Genomic DNA, 20857 nt, shown 5'->3' with positions numbered 1-20857 from the left:
TATTATACATAAAACCCAAGTCCATCGAAATGCCAGTGCTGGGTTTTAGCTAGGGCTGAATGGCAGCTTGAAATGTGCAGCATTTCTCAAGATGGCAGGGATCGTATTAAATTAAATTGGATTTCATTGCAGAACATGATTTCAGGGGCCTGTGGAAGCTCCTCAATAATATTCTGTCACTAAACTAAATGACAAGGTTGCTGTGATTCCCTTTTATACAGTGGATGAATTAATTCCAGTTCTGGTTACTGTCAGATCATTCCTGTCAAGAAGCATAATCCCACAGGTAACATCCCTGGAAAGAAATATTTTGGGGAAGTATTTGGAATGAATGACTGCACCAGGACAAAACTATTAAAAAAAATAAAAATCAGGAAATCTCTCTGTCCCATTGTGAGACACTCATTTACCCTGTGCTATTTCAAATAACACAAATTAAATTCAACAGCTTGTTCTTTACAGACAGAGAAAAGGATGTAAACCTTATAAAAAGTGTGAAAACCAGTTTTTGGTGTAAGTAGGAAAGTAGGAGACTCTTTGTTCCTGGTGGCTGGTTAAATCCACTTGGGATGGGAATGGTCATGTTTACCCTGGGAGGTTATACTGGGAAGGAGTGAACCTTTCCTTTCTCCTACCATACGTGGCCCTTGTGCTGACTCACTGACAGCTGTGGCATGTCAGAGACAGCTTGGCTCTGTTCAGTGCAGTTCTTAGCCAAGGATCCACCTGGGCATCAGTCCCTCCCAGCAAGCTCCTCACCCAACAGTGCCAGAGCTTTTACTTGAGCAGATGTTTTTGGATATTCCTTTATAGAAATTACTCTACATTGCTCCACCGAGTAGAGCATGATGATGATTGCCTTCATATTATAACATCACCAGTTCTACTCTGTAATTCTACTAAGTCCACACTAAGGACTCCTTCCTTATGTTTGAATGCCTTGATAACTGGTTTGAAGGGCTCTTTTCCCTGAGTGAATCTCTGGGAAGACACATTACGGTTCCAAGCTGAATTAGCTTTTGCATGTCATCTCTGCTGAGCTGGGGACAAAAATGTAGAATCAGTCTTGGTCATCTGTGATTGCCATCTGTGACTGCAGCACAGTGACGAGGGGGACCACATACAGAATAAAACATTTATAATTACAAATAGTGACCACAAATGAAACTCTGCTGTCTCTAAGGCCATCTCTGAGACCATCATGTAATTGTTTGATGTCAGTGAACTTTGCCCTTCATTTTATCTGTTATTTTCTTTCCTTGCATTCAAGTCGTTATCCCCCTCCAAGTACCTGTTCATTCAGTGAGATCAAATTCCTCATCTTACAATTCCTCATATGAAGAAGTTATCAACTAAAGCAGTTGAAAAAGGGCTAGGAAAAAGCGGCCCCACTGTGGCAAATGTTTCTTCATGTGACCACCCCCATGTCTCCCATAGTTTGTTTCTTTCTATAAGGAAGTCAGGACCAGGGAGTTCAGTCTAAGCAGATTCTGGTGAGTCATTTTTCTCTCTAAGGAGTCTGCCTTGCCCAGTTCTCATCTCTGACTCATTGTAGCTGTAAATGGTGGGGCATATAATTTTCAAAGGGCACATACTACAACCCTTCTCAGAACAAGTAATCTGCTTTTACAAGTAATTTCTCTGTAAAGTACATTTTGTTCTCTTCTAAATCCTGATTCCTGGCATTGGCAAGTTCTTCAGAACCGGACTGAAGTCAGAAATGTTAAAAGTTTACAAGTATTCTTTAAATAATACTTATTTATGTAATTCTTTCATGTATATAAAAATAAATCCTACCGACTCAGTTAAAACTATAAAATTTGAATATAGAGAAAAACTAATTTTTGTTTTTGCTGAGGTTGAAACAGACTAGTCCACTGTGCTATTGCACCATATGGATTTAATAAAAACTCTTGTATTTGATGGATTGATCTTCTTTCAAACTTTGCCCATTCTATTTCTAATTATATTGAATGTGAAACTGGGGTAAACTTTTGCTGTCTTGATGCAGGCAGAACCTGTATTAATATCTGAGGTGCTTTCTGTGTGACAAGACGACACCTGGTTTTCCGTGCATACTATGTGCCTCAGCTACAGGAGAAAATCTGGTAGATAAAGTTACTGAGTCTCAGGTCACAGAGTGATGTACCTTGCTATGGTTATTTGACTAGCAAAGGAAAAAAAACAGAGTCCTGTCTTTCTTTGCTTCTATTTTAGGAACTCATAATTTCTCAGAATCTTCCTTTGGGTTGGAATTCTCTACTCCTGTTCTGAACTCACGGGTGATTTCTGAAAAGCAAATCCAACAAAAATGGTCAAACAATTGGTAATGTTGTAATACTAAAAGAAAATGTTACCATACTTGAAAGAAAAAGATGTAACATTGGTGGAGTTTTGTCAGGTTCCAGCAGTGAAGGAACTGTAAACTGTAAAAAAAGGAAGTACAAGTCAACTACGGGCACCTCCCAGGCCCATATTATGTATGCACACCTACATGGTTGTGGAAGGCAAGATGCCTATGGTACAGTTCCTGTATAAGGGACTGTTACTGTTTTAACACCTTATGTTAGGGTTACTGTTGGGCTTGATGATCTTGAAGGTCTTTTCCAGCCTAAGTAATTCTATGATTCTGTGATTAGGCAGGAAAAATTTAACCTGCAAAGCGAGCATTAGGATCCAAACTTTGTTGCTTGGACCTAACTCCAGTAGTAATAGAACTGCAAAATCATATCAATAGTACCTATGATAATAATACTATAGCTACTTCTTTCATGACACTTTTCATTGTCTGGTAAGTTGATCCTGGGTGGACACCACGTGCCCACCACAGCTGCTCTAACACTCCCCTCCTCAACTGGATGGGGGGGAGAAAATATAACAAAAAGCTCATGGTTAGAGTTAACGACAAGAAGAATTCACCAGTTGCCGTCACAGGCAGACTCAATTTGGGGAAAATTAAGTAAATTTGTTTCCAATCAAATCAAGGTAGAATTATGAGACATAAGCACAAATCTTAAAACAGCCTCCCCCCACTTCTCCGTTCTTCCTGGGCTTAACTTTACTGCTGAATTCTCTACCTTATGAATATGAACCATTCTACCTTATGAATATGAACCTTATGAATATGAATATATAGCCTAGCTTCAAAAAGTATAGAACCATTCTCTGCAATAATAATTATGATTATTTACTGTGTGTATGTATCGCCTTCTATTTGTGGTTCTGAAAGACTTATGTGACAGTAGTTTTGTTAGAGCTGATTGGGAAGATATCAGGGATGAATGTGACTTTGAAGGGCTTTGAAAGTTCCTTTTTGCCAGTGTTAATTTGGGAAGAAAGAATGAAGCAATCAAGCCAAAAAGAATTTGGCATATTTAAAATAATGACTTTTGTTGGGGTCTTTTGTTGCTGTTTGGAAAGATGTATCTATTTCAATTTCTTTCCTAGCTTTAAAACAAACAAACAAACAAGCAACCGTAAAGTTGGATCAAAGGATTCTGATGGAACAGAAATGAATATTTGGTTAATATTCCCTTTAAAAAAAAAAAATTCTTTGTACAGAATTTGGAAAATATTGAAGGGCTTCTTTCCAACTTGAAATATCACCACCTTTTGTTAGACAAAGTTCTGTTTTCCACCCAGGTCTAGTCTGCATTATATACTTGCAATTGCTGTCTTTCTCCAATAGCTACCAAATGGGGAAACTTGTGAAAGGATCTGCCCAGCATGGCAATGGCTACTGGTAAAGCAGGACCTGCCTTGACTTTTAGGCAATTTCTTTAAGTACCAGATTTGAGGATGGAGTCAGGTCATTTTAGCCCACAGTCTCTTTTTAGTGCACACACTTTCCACAGTGCACCCTTAAAAGGTGAGATGAAAGATCTAGAGAGGTGGCTGCCCACCCACTAACCTACCAGCATCTGTCACAGATCAGCGACACCAAATAGTCTCTTTCTCAAAAGTCTACCAGCAGGTATTGACACAAATTATGAAGCAGAGCCACATACTGTTTTTCTAATAAATACCAAGCAGGCATCAAAATCACTGGCTCTGAGGTTGTTGTTTTGTTTTTTTTTTAAGTATAATGTATACTGTACTGTTTAAACAATACAGATGCTATGATATGAATGGTATGTTATATTTTATACTGTGTATGGAATATACATACAATGTGTATGTTTATGCTATACAGAAGTATTTTGCACTGGTAAACAGTCAAAGAAAAAATAACATCTCTGAATGGTACGCAGCTCAGCCTTCCCTTCTGCCATGGATGTTCTATGTCCTTCTGTGTACACTATGTAAAATGCAACCCTATCCCTGTGTATCTTTGTGGCAAAACATTGCTGCCATTTTCCAGTGTAAGATCATAATCTTGTGCCTCAATGGCACAGTGTGAAATGAGCGTTCCGAATCTTCTGTTTCCCTGCCAATTTTCTTTTCTTATCTGTTTAGCCCTCAAGTTCTTTGTTTTCTGAAACAGAGATGATGTTTTATTACGTACCTGTTTGTACTACACAAAAGGGATGTGCATCTGAGTTGGAGCTGCAGAAATAGAGTAATATGTATAAAATTCAGCATCATCTGATGTATCAAAGGCAGATAAATAAAACGAGCAAAAGACAAATATGTATGCTTGGAAATCTTGCCTTAGAACAACCTTTTGCTTCAGAATTAGGGTAGGATTTTATGATAGAGCAAGATACTCTTTATTACCTTTTAGAGCCAGCAATAAGCTTTTGTCTTTCTTTCTGTTCTGCTCAGATATTGATGTGGAAACCTCTTTTCGTTCTGCTCAGATATTGATGTGGGATTCCACCCTTCCATTAACATTTTTACTTCGTTGGGTTAAACTTCTCTTTGCCTGATCAGCTCAACTGACCAAACTAAATGACCTTCTCTGAGAATGCACTCAAAGCAAAGCATTTTTGTATGGTTTCTCTCATAAAAGTTTAATGTAGTGTATACTTAGGAAAGGTTTAGTGCTTCCATTACTTCTGCAAATTTTCTCACCCATTTATTCTGATAAACCTAATATTTTGCTGACAGGATGTATCGAGACTTGATTAAAGGTGCACACAAAGACACTGTAGCCCAGAAACAATATCCCACAGGAAGGGAAACAAACCAGGAGTTTTCAGGAGATGTTTGCTGTCCTCTGAGAGCCTTACGGAAGATGGAGCACTCTGTGGGAATGTTAAAGTGTGGGAATCCCAGATATGTGGTTAATGGAGTTGAGTGATGTGCAGATCAGTAAGCTGTCCCGGGGGAATTGGTGCCTCTCTGTTTCCATTGCAGGTACCTTCCTCTAATAGCACAAGCTGGGCAGAAGCTGTGTTGCCATAGTCATGTAGCAGAAGCAGTAGAAAGAAGTTTGCAAGACTTAGTACTTCCTGAGGCATCATTAATTCCTAAAGGGGCCTGAGGAGAACAATATTGTGAAGATCCAATTGTCTGGAAATCCCCTGCAGTCTAATGTAAAACTATGCATAGGTCTGTTATTACATTGTTTACTTTGTTCTCTGTTTATATCTTTTTATTGGAAAGATGGCAAAAATGATGCTTTCTTGGGAATTTGCAGAAAGATTTGTCCTTAGGTTTATGACTTCAGGACTCTGAATATTATGTGTATTTCTGTTGTACTTTGTGGTCATAGCAGCTTCCAATAAATCTTGGAGAGTACTATATAACTTCTTACTGAAATAATTTTAATACTCTTTCCAGACACTATTGCTAACTTCAGAATAGAATTAATGTGGAGCAAATCAGTCCATAAATGTGTCTTTCTTAAAATACTCGCACCTCTTTTTTGTCAGGTTTCAATGCAAAATTTCACTGAAATGCATATATTTCCATATTTTAGTACACTCAGCTACAACATGTCGTTAACACAGTCACCTCTGTTCATCTCAGGGAGATGATTTCATTAGTCTGTTGCATGGCCCTAATAGTATGTGTGCGTGAATTCTTGACTCTTCTGAACCCAAGAGTACAGAAGCCTTTTACCTCTCCTTAAAATGCTTCATACTCCTTGGCAAAATAACAGTTCCATGATTCCGGGGCTGGTAATTTGGCTGCTGCATCAGTTCCTAGCAAGGTCAGCACTGCAGCATGTTGTAGGTAATGGTAGGCAGCTCTTAGAGCAAATGTGTATCAGCTTCCCTCAGAACTATTCCCCACTTTTGTGCTTGTATCTAAGGAGTGCTCTGTGTGTGTGCATTAGCTTACATGTGTAGCTTTTCTTCCTTAGGTTTAGTTAGTTCATCACTGTGAAGTATGAGCATGTGGAAGTTAAAAGACTTTGTACCTTTAATAAAAATATCTAGTAAGTAGTCACTAAGCATATGTTCAGATTCTTTCAGTGCTTCTTACTGCTTTCTGCCTGGCCTACTCTCTGCACACATACAGGGGTACAAATTTAAGTTACCTGTCTTTGAACATCTTTCCCATTTTTCCAGAAACAATAACTGTATTGCAGTATTGCTGCAACAATACCATTCTGTTGTTTAGATGTGCACCCAGATTTTCTGAAGGGCCAGGAAAAGAGGAAGCAAGACTCAAGAGCCAACTGTCTTCTTAAGGTAAAAGTTAGCAACATTTTCCTAGAAGTGAAACATTTAACCCACAGCCAGATGTCCTAATTGTTAGCTGTTTCTGTGAGCCAGGCCTGTAAAGTTACTCCAACGCTTTTAATTTGTAGCAGAACATCTAGCACATAGGCTATAATAATCTCTGCCATGGTGCCACTGAGATTCGTCAGGGATGTCAGGAATGAATTTGGCTCCACTGTTTGTTGGCTCTTGTACTTTGTCAAAAAGATTTTCCATTGTCTGTTTGCCAAAGCAGTCGTGTCTTTCCATAGAGGGCTGTACTGAGTCTAAAGGAGAGGGAATAGATGCCTCATCATCCACTCCAATTAAAGAATTTTCAGAGGGAAGGAAATCCTGCCATGGTGCCTGAGTCACCAAGCTAACATCAGAGGCCAACATCTTGTTCCCATTGTGTGTTGAATTGATACTTCCTGATATAATTAAAACTATATAGCTATTTCTGCTCTTAGGAATGCGGGAAATGATTCTGGGTTCTGTGATGTATTTAATGGGTATCTTTTGCCAAAATTTAGGGTAGAAGTCATGGATACAAATACTCATGAACTTTCTGAACTACTTATCTGAAGCAATTATTGTGCCACAGGTTTTTTGTTTCAATTTAAAAAAATTGGAAAGCAAAACAAAGAAAAAATAAATTTAAAAATTCCAAAGCTCTACTTGTCATGATTGTAAACAAAACCTCAAAACTGTTCCAGGCTTGGTTATATGATGTTACTCAAGAACAGGTATTCACGACTAACTCCATATGTGGGTATCCCTATTCCCTAATTAGCTTGACTCTCATTCTTAGCTTGCCTCTCATTTTTAGCTTAACTCCATTTCAAAGTGCATTAGGCTGAGCAACACCATAGCAGTATGGAAGATGAAGTGAAATTTAAAACCATCCGCCTGAAGAATGTTTTCCTGTCCTAGTAGTGGAGTCAATTTACAGGAGGCTTTGGAGAAAGAAGATGGGAAGGATCATAATGAAACAACTGTCAGCCTGAGGAGGTGACATTATTATCACAGTTGCAGTACAGATCTAGTAATAAGCCTCATATTTATTTATTTTTAATACAAATTTATGAATATGCAATATGGACCATTAACTGGACTTTAAACTGAAAGATGTACAATAAGTCACCAGGGACAAGGGAACAGTTTTACCCCTTGTCGACAGAAGGAGCTCTATGGTGGTTTCTTGACCCTGGCTAGACACCCACTGCAGCTGCTCTATCACTCCGTTCCTCAATGGAACAGGGGAGAGGAAATATAACCAAGCCTTATTGGTGGAGATAACGACAAGAAGATATCATTCACCAGTTGCCATCACAAGCAAAACAGACTCGGCTTGGGCAAAATAAATTATTTCAAATCAAATCAGAGTAGGACCATAAGAAATAAACCCAAATCTTGAAACACCTTCTCCTACTCCTCCCTTCGTCTTGGGCTTCACTTTAGTCCTGAATTCTCTACCTCTTCCCTTCACAGTGGTACAGGGGGATGGTGAATGTAGCTTGTGGTCACTTCATCCATCACGTCGTCTCTGCCACTCCTTCTTCCCCACACTCTTCCCTTGCTCTAGCATGAGTTTCTCTCATGAGAGACAGTTCTAGATGAACTTTTCCAGTGTGGGTCCTTCCCATGGGCTGCAGTTCTTCATGAAGGGTTTTCTGGTGATGGGTTAGATCTGATGGCAGAAAAATATTGACAATGAGAAAAATACTAGAGAATTTGCAGAAAGATTTATCCTTAGGATTCTGACTTCAGGACTCTGAATGGGAGAACACTTTTTGATTCTGGCTGGCCAAAAGGCAGTTCAGTCTAGTCAGCACAAACTGAAATTTCAGGACCTCTGGTTTGTTGGAGCAGTAAATAATAGAAGTATCACAAAGCACAAAATACATCAGTATACAAGCTACACAAGAATGGTTATAAGGAAACACACAACAGCTCTGTATAGCACAGGGAGACTTTTAGGGTCTGCCCCAGTGACTTCATGAAGTCTTTGGAGACTGGTGGTTTTCATGGGTTGACTGGAATTGGAAGGAATTGTCTGCTCAAGTGTTGAAAAGAAATAAAAGGATCCTTTGTGAGAATAACATATCCAGAAACCTCTGAAAAACACTTCTTGTTTTGTGAGACTCTGTACTTCCTCTTTATGCATGGAATATAAAAAGGAGTTAACGTTGCTTAGAAGTGAGGAGTAGGTTTTATTTTCGTTTCAGTTTGTTCTTCTTTAGCATATTTGAATTGTTTACTTTTTGCTATTTTCCTTCTGTTGCCTGGCAGCATTTAGTAAGTTGTCAGTACTGTAACTTTGGTGGATTTAAGATTCAACCAGAATGAGTTTTAACACAAAAGCCTGTAGTCTGATTTCTTAAAACACCCCATGAATATTGAATTAAAGAGGTTTTTGCTTTGTCAGGTTCTGGACAAGTGGGAATTTTACTAGGACAACAGCATTGAATGTACTTTTACAGTAAGATTAACTTCTTGTCCTTGACTTTGCATGCACTGCTGAGGCAGAATTTCTCTCAAAATCATTATCCCTTTCTCCAAGAACCGGAGTGATGATGTTGCATGTGTTACATGTCACTGTATATATACAGTTTTTTTTTAAATTGCTCTTTCAACTTTCTTTTCTGATTTTAATGTCAGCTGAGATTGAAAGCCTTATCACAAAGTTATCTGCTACGTGATAGGGCTATCAGGGCTTTGATTCTACAAGATTTAAATAGCTCCCTGAGACAGGCTGTCAACTCCCATTAGAGTTTATGGAAGTTAATGATGACGAATGTTTGACCACCATTGGTATTTCTGCAACACTGACCATATGAGTGAAGTCATTCAGTGTAAAGTTGCATCATGTCGATGACACAGATCCATCTGCAAAGAGTTTGTGTCTAGCATTTTAGAGTAAATACCCCATCAGCACTTTTAAATGTCTGGTTCAGTATGTGGGCATCTCCAACAGGAATTCCTAAACCTAAAGTCGGATAATTGAAATGACCAGATTATATGATTTATTTTTTTCCAAGAGACTTCATGTTAATGATCAGTCTCATTTAATACCTATAGCTAAATGTTTATTTTGCTTATGGGACTGCTTGAAACATGTTAATATCTCTCCTCTAAATATAGACCACTGCTGATATGTGAAAGTATATTATTAGGTTCACGATATAGAATCCACACTATTTATTAAGTAGTTTAGGTTTAGAATATTTAGCACTGAACGTCCCAACTATATTGTAACTTGTAAGTCTTAACTGCTTCTTGTGCAGTGATATTTCCCTAACTAAATGAGCTACCAGGATGATCTTTCTAAAAAGTCAAGCTGAGCAAGCAAGCTAGCCAACAGGTGTTCTGATACATGTGAATTGATTGGGATGAAATGCAGTGCTGAGAACTGACATCTCATTTTAAACACAGAGTGTTTAATTGTCTCCATAGAGTGTGTTTTATGTCTCCATTCTTCTGAGAGGCTTCTCCTCTCAGTCTTTGGGAAAGATCATACGCATAGCATGCACCCCATTATGAATCTGTAGGAAAATCTTGGGAGAAAAAGAAAGGCCACATGTAGGCCGTAATGGGGAACAAAGAAGCACTAGCAGAGAAAAGACTGATGGCAAATATTGGGAAAGAGCCTGCACCCTTCACAATGGTACTATTCATATATATAAATTGCATGCTTATGTGTTTTTCTGGATCTGGGCCTAACTGCACAACTGGATTTCTTTCAAGCAGCAAGTAAGTGCAAGCAAAATCAGAACACAAATTTAGACTTAGATTCCTCTGGTGGAGGGTGCAGTTCAGGTCCACAACTCAGAAAGTTAAGGACTGTAAAGGAAAGCTGCAAAAGACCTGGAAAAGGGAAGAGAGTAGAAAGTGCCTTTGCACAGTGGTGGTTTAGTGTTAGTATTTAAAATTGAAGGTGCTTATTTGTTGAGCTAGAAGGTTGTTTTCTGCCTTCTGTTAATCTTTGGTTGTATTTTAAGAGAATGGGACTGGATGTGGACTTAAGTCCTTTAGAGGTAAAGAACAAGGGTATGTTTTGGTCTCTGAGTATGCTGACTCCTGTTTCAGTGCAGAATAAGGTTTTGAAAGCTTTTGTAATACATTATGAAACTCTGATTTCATAGTGGATGGGGGACTGTGAAGGGTATGATAGGTGTGGTAATCATAGGTAATCAAGGATATCAAGGGTATGAGGTGTGGTAACAGATTGGTGAGTATCCTGAGTGCTGTGCAGTGTACAACTGACATGCATGTGGGTCACAGCAGATTCCCTCAGATCTGAGCAATGTTAATATGCAGAAGGCAGATACAGCTTGTTCATCTGCTGGATCACAGATCCTGCTTCCTTGGTTAATCTGTTCTTTTGTCAGGTAGCCAGTTGGAAGCCTAAGCTCTGTGTCAGATATTTTCTTGCTTTTAATGTTTGTGTTTCATAATAAAAACATGAGAGGTGTGGAAATTGCAACTTGGTCAGTTTCAGTTTGAAGCAGCTAATTCATTTGAATGGAAAATTAATGGCTATTCTAACCCATATTTTTCTCTACATAGATATACATAGAAACAGAAAAAGCATTTATTAATTGATGATAATGTCATTTAAAGATCCAGTGAAACAGGAAGATAATTAGATTAATGTGTAAAATACAATATTTGAGCCCATCAGATTTAACAAATGTGACACTGTGCTTTATTTAATGCATGCAAATGAAACCTCACATGAGATCAGAGAATGCAGAGCTTTGTAGTGCAGAATCTTCCATTCCCATTCCAATCACATAGCCATAATCATAAGTCATTCATGACAAAAATCAATGATCTTAGTTTTCTGACAGCTTTTGTTCTGTGTTCCTAGGAACTGTTTTCTATCTTTTCTCAAGAGGACATTTAGAATCTAAGCTCCTTCTCTCTGCTTGTTTATTATGTATAGTGCCATTCATTTGCCAAGTGACCATAGTGCCAAGTTCCAGCTTGGCATTTGTGGAACATTTTCCTTTCAGTCCCTTGAGAATACATGCTTTGGCCTCTCAGAAGCCAGCAAATACTCAGCACTCTAATGAAGTGGTGTGGTCTAGGCTGAAGTGGGCAGAAAAGTTACCAGCATTTGTCTCAGTGTTTGTGGCTATAACATGGCACAAATGATTAAGTTATTGATGATAACTTTTGAAAGAAAAAATAGGAAGGAATACTTATTATTTTCTGTTTCTGTATTTGAATAAAATCTCTCAAATTGCATGGGTAGAGCATTAAAGTTTTGTAGTACATATTATATCCAATGGGAGACTATTAAGAGAAAAGAAAAAATGTGCAGCAGTAAGCCAGACTTGTAAAAGATCGTGTAGTTCTGCTCAGTAAAGTTGGCCTTTTATAATCCATTATATGGCAAGTCAATATAAAGGGAGCAGATCTCATTTACAAACTTGGAATTCCCACTGTAGTTGCTTTCCAACAGGGTACCTAATCAAAAGCATTTGTTATCAGTTCTGCTAATTGACAGTGCCTTGAAACCTTTTATTCTGTTATGTAGAGGCAAGATGAGGACAACCACCATCACTGAAAAAAATATTGATTTTGCTAGGATATGCTGTGTTTGTTCTGCAAATTGCCAATAGACAGAGAACACAATTTATAGCATTGTGAGAAGAAAGTGTTGTGATTAAGTCTGGAATCTGTTCTCTTAACCCTTCATTGCTCAAGTTGCACGGTTTTAAAAGAACCCTATATAATCCTCTCCTTTAAAACACAGCAATAGGTCAAGTTGTAGTTTGTTAAAACTGGCCAGCACCCTGTCATCACGAAATGAGAAGATGAATAAGCACACAGGACTTAACCAGGCAGAGGCTTTAAACCTATTAATTCATTTTGAAGTGCCTAGCTTCTGCACATCCTCATTTAGAACAGAATAGTTGGTCTGTTAGGTCTCTGAGGACTAGCGTTTTACTTGTGTGCTGGCAAGTGAATCCCATGCTTTCTTTTATGTTAGTAATAGGGAGAGACAGGGCAAGAAAAGCCAGAACAAATGTCCATTAGGATTAGACAGCCTTATAGCTGCTCAATAAGAAGCAAAACCTGGCTGGTCAGAGCCTGACTAGGCAGAAGGACAAGGAGCTGTTGCTGAGCTGACAATGGGTGACAGTTCTTTGGTGGAGAGTGTGTAGGGACAGGGAGCTGATTTTGCTGGAGGTGTTTTCAGCAGGAAGTGTGGGACTGTCATCTTAATTCTATGCCTATTGGACTGGGCCACTGCCTCCAGCTCACTCCCCCCTGCCCATTCTCATCTGCTTCCATTTTTTTTCCGGACTCACAGTATCACCGCCGTTTTCCATTCAACGCTGGCAGGCCCCTGTGAACATCTTTATCTGGTATGGTACAAAGGCAAGTGCACATCTGTCAGTACAGCTGAGCCGCATTTACATGGTTTTCAGCAGTTGCCTCACTGAAGAGTCCATACTTAGTCTTCCTTGAAGAACTATGAGGTAGTGCTAGACCAAATAAAGAAGAGGTGTAGCCTGGTCACGATACCAAGCCAAAAGGAAGGACTTGGGTTCTCATGAAAGGGTCTGACTCCACCACCCCAGCACAGAGCCTTTACTGATGCTCACAGTGCCCTTCTCTAGTCAGGAAACAGGCTTGAGTTTCAGGTGCAGTGCCATCACCTGAACAGTTTGGGGCTTGCATCTTGTAGTGTCATCCGTAGACTCCAGGACATTACCAATTTACATGCTATGGAGTAACACTGCCCTCCTTATATAGTATCATGGATTACTGTGAGAAGTGTCTTTAGCTGCTGTCTGATAACTGACAGCTACCTACCGGGAGTGATGAGTTTCCATACTGCAGTGAGCTCCGTCATTGGTGATGGAGCTCCTGCATTAGTTTCACAAGTAAGAACCTCAGTAATTACCTAGCTGGCAGTTGGGGGTTTTGGGGCTGTTTTCCTTTTTCTGAAAACCATGTGAAACATGAAGTACTTGAGAGGCTTTCGGTCCCTGCTTCCCTGATGAGAAGGGATGGGTTTTCTCTGGAGTATTTTTCCTGAAATTGGTGTAGAGTAAGTGCATAGTTCTCAGTGGCACTGCATTGTGGCACTGTATCATATAACATTTGGCTAATGCTCTGGGGCTATTTCTGGTAACTGCAAAGGGAGTTGCAGTGTCAGGGTAGGTATATGTTCTAATAAAATAACTATCAGTCTGATGCAGACTACATGTATAACAGATTTGAAGCCTTTCACCTCATTCATGATGTATATATTAAAGAATGAGCTCTGTGCTTAGCGGAGATTACAGGGGGATTACGAAATATAGAAACTGTAGTTGCAAAAAGCAGCTTTATTTGGCAGCAGATTACTGTCATTTTACTGCACACTTATGAAAAACTGGAGTTTCTAGTTAAAACAGAAAAAGAGACTCCATCAACATGTAAATATCAGCCTATATAGAAATACAGCATTTCCATTAAAAGAATGCAAAAAAGCATTTATCAGTGCATTTGAAATAAATATCATTTACATAGTGTCACCAAGCTGTCTGCAGTCTCTTCACAAATATCTAATGTACTGACACCCCTGCACTTGGCATGCTATCCAACGAATAAGATAAATCAATTCACATAATGGATAGCTGATGTAAAAGTGTAGGGATGGTGCAAATGTGCTAGTCCATCAATGATCAGAGGCTAAGCCAAAAGAAACATGTTATTTAAGGCTTTTTTGAAATGAACAAAAGAACATATATTCACAGATGCATATATGACTGAGGACACTTATTTCACTTGTATCTTGGGAATTACGGCTTTACCTGTTCTGTTGGTGCTGCTCTGCAAAAGAAGTCTGCTGCAGTCTACTGATTAGTTCATCCTGCACCAACCTGGAAACAGTAATATGTACATCAGTGTAATTAAAATTGAATTATACAGATGGGTGTGAGTGATCCTGCCCCAAACCAGGCAACTGAAAAAACATTAGGATCCTCTGATGTTTTAAAACATCAGGAACTTCAGTGCAAACAACCCAAAATCCAAGCAGTAAAACAAAACACACAAAAACCCAAAAGGTATCCAAATGGGATGGGGAGAGGAAGAATGAAGATAAATCTTTGATGGAACATTGATTTTTATACATAAAGAGGAGATCATACAGGGTATAGCCTATTTAACCAAGAAGAAGACAGCAGAAAAGAAATGCACCTTCACCAATCCCTTAAGGAAGCTGCAGTCACCTAAGCAGAACCATAAAAAGGACTAGAAATATCTTCCCTGATAAATGGTATCCTGAGAGAAGGGCTGAGTAGTATGATTTGTACTTTTGTGATAATTTACTTTGGGGTTGGTGGTGAAAATGTCGTTGGTTTTTGGTATCTCCTTTTTCTCCACTTGGGTATGTTTAAAAGCACATCAAAGCATGATTAAATGAGTTAGAATTTAATATACTTTGAAGATAAATCACCTCTGGATGTTTTGAATGAGGAGAAAGATTTTCCATTTTAATCCTCTTAAATTTCTTTCTATTTTTTACCACCTTTTCCTGAGGCGGTTTACGTATTAGAGAGAAGGATAATGAAGCATTTTTATCAGGCAGGATCCATGCTTGCCTCCTTAGAAGGGAGATTATTTTCTGGATAAATATTTTTGTTACAATTTTTTTTTTTTTTTAATCCTGATCTCTGGCTAAGGTAGTGTTCCCCAGCAGGAATGAGCTAATGGATACCTAAACAACTCAGGAGCTATCTGTCCATCAGGGCTAATCTTGAGGTAGAAGCAGTAAGAGGCTTCAGAAAGAGGGAAGTTGTGGCAGCATTTAGTTTTCTTCTCTGTAATTATTAATTGAGAATGACTGGTGCCATTAATAATTGAGTGGTTTATTGGGTGGTATAATCAAAACCTATGCAAGAGAAGGCGGACATCTCAGAAAAACTCGCTCATGTATCTCAAATGGAAGCTCCCAAACTCTGTGGCTAGACACTAAGACAGGGTGGTTGGCTAGATCTTTGGCTGGCCTTTGATGCATAGCTAAATAGTAAAAAACAGTAGATGTGAGAGGTAAGGCTCCTTCTGATAACTCTTGTACTATTTCCATAGCTAAGGTGCTTGCTTACATAGGGAAGTTCTGCTTAGAGTAGGTACTAAAGGAATCTGTTGTCAAAATAGAATGTGGCTACAGAAGAGCAGATCGATTTGATACTGATGTGAAATTTCTGTTTAACCATAAGCAGGGGTTTACATGTATTCTCCATCCTATACAAGGTTGGCTGCTAATTTTTCTCATTCTTGCCTCATCTTCTTGTGGTATGGAATAGATTTTCATTGCATAACTTGAGCGGCCTAAGTCTATCACATTTATTGTTTGCTGCTATGCAGTCTAATTTTGTATAAGAAATAGGGAACTTAGCTTCAGTTTATATTACTGTCTTTGCCCAATTTATAGACTTATATATGATGCTATGGATTCACAAGTCAGCCTTTAAGAGTATGACTCAGTTTGGGCCTGGGAGCCAGACAGCTAAATATAGTACATTGCATTAGAGCCTGGTACAGTTGGTGGAAAAATGAAATCCATTTTGGGACTTAATGAAAGGTCAGTTTGGAACAGAGGTACCTGGAGTGCAGAAACACTTGCCCTGACCACTAGTTCCACTCTGTTCTCACTTGAGAAGTAACACTGGAGAAGTGGAGACAGAATAAAGCACAGGAAGGTAAGACAGGGAGAGGAAGAGATGGAAGGAATGGATGCTGAGAAGGAACTGATTCTCAAGTCTCAGCTGATTATTCCAGGAACTAGTGCACAATGCAAGTCAGAAAATCAGCAGTCCTGTGGGAAAGTGGTGTTGTAGCACTGCTACTGGTAGCTACTGCTACCAGCCCTGCGCTACGCACCAGCTTTCCCTGGCTCAAGTCTTAGTACGAGAGCAGAGACCCCACTGTCCACAGGTTTGTCTCTGTGCAGATACTACCCACCAGCAGCTTTTAGTCTGGGGGTGCCTCTGTAGTACTAATGTAAGGCAGCCTCCTCCACATGATATAAAGATCTTCTATTCGTAAGAAGCACTGAGACTTGGAAGCAGCTTGTTTCAGTGTTCAGGAGTGTAGCTCACGGGGACCAACTGCTTGGTGGTACTCCACCTTCCTGAAAAATGCTCCAGCAAAGCTGTTGCAGGAGTTCAGCATGATGGAGGGGAGCAACCTGGGGTGGTGCTGTTCTAGATGAAAAAAACCCATCACAGCATATTGAACTGCAAGACAAGGTCCCATGCTGAGACAGTAAAATAGCATATGGATCTAGCCATATGTATTCCATTTTTATGATGAGTTTGTGACTTCTTCACGATGTTTTGTAGATATTTGTCCACAAATTGTGGATGTCTCACCCACATTAACTCAGCCAAGACTGCTGAATAAAAATGCTTCTGAAAATACTTTTCAAAATTGGAGCAGTCTTTCAAACAGCAGAGTTAAAACACAAAATAGCTATTGTTTTCCTGCTGTTGGCTATGTTCTTCAGCCTAGAACAGGCAACTGGCAAGAGCAAATCTTTCATGTGTGAAAGGGCAAGCCCCCCATTCCATCTCTGTCAATGACTGCCACTGGCTGTTAGCTGTGTAGCAGAGCCAGGACAAGGTATTAGTGTCTGCTTCAACCAAGTCCTGCTGGAAACTATTAGGGAGTGATACAGTCCAACTGCTGTGGTACAGGAAAGCCATTTCACCTCATCCTTTTAGGGTGAGTGAAGGAATGGGGGCGTGGGTATAGATACTCAAGATTTTATTTAGTTTTGGTGCTAGGATGCCTCTGGGAGAAGAGGCACTTATTTGTCGGCCCCAATTCTGAAATAGCAGCAATACTTTTTGCAAGGCCCCAAGACAAGGCTCAGAAAAGAAAGAGCGGACAAAGGAAGTCCTTTGGATTACATGCAGAACTGCTGACATGTTTCCAAAGAGAGACTGCTTACATACATGAACAATTTAGACTATTGATAACAATACTGATTAATAATGCAGTCTGTATTCTGATAACAACAGCTCCCTTTCAGAGCTTTATTAAAACTTCCTTTCTAGGTAATTTACTCTTTTTCCTGATCAAAGTTTCTGGAATATTAGCAGATGTACAATAGAATACATAATTCACTTCCATTTGAGTTGGAGCAACAGCATACTCTTAGTAAGAAACTCACATTTTTGAGTATGTACAAACTCAGCATACTCTGTGCAAATTCTTTATTGAAACAACAATCAATTTACAAGCTGGATCACATTTCATTTTGCCACTTCAGCGTGAACTGGTCTCTTTGTGGTTTACGGCTGCGAACTATAAAATCATAAGTTATTTAAATCAAAATACAGTAACCGCTTCTCAAAAGAGCACATTCATATCTGTCTTACATTTCTTGTAAAATCAAAAAGGATTTCATCATAAATGAAATATAACTTAAGATACTTTAGTGCAAGCATTTCCTTTGCATCTAAGAAGCTTTCAGCTGTCCCACTAAGTATGGCATACTTAAGAGGCCTACTCTTAAAACAGCATGCTGCCAAGAAACTCCATGAGAAATTTTAAAGTTCAACGCTATTAACACTTTCCAGAATTAACTGATCTGAACCAAACTGAATGTCAGAAAGCCCTAGTTATGTGTTACAGTACTTGTGTCAAAATGTGACTGCAAATTGAGAAACTGACATAGTATGTACATTAGAATAAACCAGGCACTGATTGAAAAAAAAAATCAGTATCTGCCCATATATGCCATTCTGCAAATCTTATGGCTGTACAGTAATTCTTTAGCACAGGAACAAAGTGCTGTGCTTCCCTAATACCAATAAACCTGTGTTGAAATTCTGATCTATGGGTTCTTTTAAAACTGTTCAGTGACAATCTCAAAAAATGACTGAAGGGCAGGTTTCATCACAAACATACTCAAAACAGAGAACAAAAAAGGATCAGCAGTAGACAAATGCTGCTCATAACGAAAATGTTGAGTAAGTAGGTAGTACTCTCTACCAGTGGTCTGATTAATGTGGTCTTAGATTTAGCAAAAAAAAAAAAGAAAAGAATAGTAAGTGTAAAATTCAAATCTAACACTGTTTTCTTGTGTTGCAGAAATCTAGTCATGTTTCATGAAGTTTTGGCAAAAATATTTTACAGTGGTGTAAATATATTCTGCAAATCTCGTTTCCTTTCCAAACCTGGCCTGGTGTTCCTTATATGTTTAGAATGCAAATTCAGTTGGAATGGATTTTCCAGATTGAGTATGGTAAAAACCATTAATGTTTAGTGCTATAATATATAGAGCATAGTCTGCGATGGGAACAGATAGCTGTAATGTCCCTGAAGTGTTTAAGTTGCATGGAAATAACATTACAAGCAAAAACTAGTATTTTCGTAGAGCCATCATTATTTTTACATTTCTTAATTGTGTTCTTGCACTGTAAAATATGGCCATTCCCTAAGAAATACTGCAGGACAGAATTGTCTACTTTATAATAGCACAGACAGAAAGTCTGGAACAGGGAAGATGGGTTTGTGTCTTGCTTCCCATCTATCTCTCACAAAGGAAGTGCCCGAAAGTATGTAGAAAGCTTTAGGCTTTACACGTATTATATCACAGAGTCATAGAATCGTTTAGGTCAGAAGAGATCTTTAAGATCATTAAATGGATACATATAGATCCTGAGCGGCATACATGAAAGCAGAAAACATACTTAAATCAGACCCATTACAGTCTGGATTTTCTTCAGATACAGTGCTGTTCTGTTTTTATTCCCATAACACCACAAAGCTAAATGTCTGAAGAAATGATAGTGGACTGGCTGGAGCACTGGACCTGTTACATGCATCTAAGCCAAATCACTGTTGCTCATATGTGATTTGCAATGTACATTTGTGTGTGCTTCATACACATGCATTTTGTGGGCAATCTCTGGGAGAGAAAAAAGTCTTTATCTTCAAGGAAGTTTACACAGACATCTTGGAGAAAACCATAGGGATTGATTGCTTTCTAATGTATCTCAGCAAAAATAAACAGGATAGAGGACAGTCTGAGGGCAGCAGCTGGATCAGAACTGCCTTGTACCAATCACCATATGAATACATGAAGGGGTCTGGTCTCTATTGTAAAAAGTTCATAATTAGAAAAAAATTAAAATACCCTATTTTAATAAATAACTTTGAAACTTTTCTTTTTTTTAAGTGTAATTTAGAACCTATTTTTATGTTTTCAAGGAAAACATCCTTGCTCATCTGTGCAATCTTAGCTGGGCATTGGGCAGGAAACTTCAGAATGTACGAGCATTGTTTGTAAATGCTGGTCAGGCAGAAAAATCAAGATGCCTATTTTCAGGAGTTTAAGGTGAATTAAAGGACTTCAGTGCAAGTTCCTGCCCTCAGCCTTTTTTGTACCAGAAGCAAATTAAGTAACTTGAAAAACTGATGCAAACACTAAATAGAAACGTACTTTGGATGCAGAAAAGAAGTTAACAGTTTGCTTCAGTAGTATTTGCAATCACACTGGTCAGAAGTGAGGTTCTTTATGGTATTCCCTTAATTTACCCTGTGTTCGAGATTTACATTACTTCACTGGACATAAAATATTTCCAGCCACATTCCTAAATGGACTTTGCCCTTGCTTCCTTTTGTGAAAGTGCAAATGCATTTTGTATAGATGCCTGCCATTGTGAGCACAAGCAAACATTAGGCAATTAAATACCACAATTTTCACAAGTTGGTCACAAAATCTTAAGTCCCTTATTAAACATGGTTTTGTTTTTTTTAATAACTTTAGAAAGGTAAATATGGAGCCTTCTTTACATCACCTACTTAAGTCATGGGGTGTTCCTGTATTATGCTTCTAGTGAAGCTCTGCACTTTTAATGTGAGGAAGTTGAGATAAAATGTCTGTTCATTATCAATGATTTTTTTAGAGAGCTACAACACTGACTTTGTTTGCTCTCAATCATCTGTGCAGTTAATAAACCTGATGGGGCTGTTCAGCCTGGAGAAGGCTGCATGGTGACCTCATAGCAGCCTTCCAGTATCTGAAGGGGGCCTATAGGGATGCTGGGGAGGGACTCTTCATTAGGGACTGTAGTGACAGGACAAGGGGTAATGGGTTAAAACTTAAACAGGGGAAGTTCAGATTGGATATAAGGAGGAAATTCTTTCCTGTTAGGGTGGTGAGGCACTGGAATAGGTTGCCCAGGGAAGTTGTGAATGCTCCATCCCTGGCAGTGTTCAAGGCCAGGTTGTACGAGGCCTTGGGT

At 38.9% G+C, this 20857-nt stretch overlaps 1 long non-coding RNA gene across 1 annotated transcript in view; it reads right to left on the bottom strand.

The window, feature by feature from the left end:
• Nucleotides 1-13919: 13919 nt before the first annotated feature.
• LOC133222810 (uncharacterized) overlaps nucleotides 13920-20857 on the bottom strand; it is a 232252-nt gene continuing 225314 nt past the window's right edge. Inside the window, exon 2 of the long non-coding RNA XR_009728380.1 lies at nucleotides 13920-15348. This is a non-coding gene — a long non-coding RNA (uncharacterized LOC133222810). The remainder of the gene's footprint in view (nucleotides 15349-20857) is intronic.

Source organism: Neopsephotus bourkii, unplaced genomic scaffold, assembly GCF_033783945.1.
Source record: "Neopsephotus bourkii isolate Nb327-2 ecotype Australia unplaced genomic scaffold, CSIRO-AGI_Nbou_v1 NB_168, whole genome shotgun sequence".
Classification (NCBI taxonomy): Eukaryota; Metazoa; Chordata; class Aves; order Psittaciformes; family Psittacidae; genus Neopsephotus; species Neopsephotus bourkii.
The sequence above is the reverse complement of the archived record's forward strand: the minus strand, read 5'-3'. Positions and strand labels throughout refer to the sequence as shown.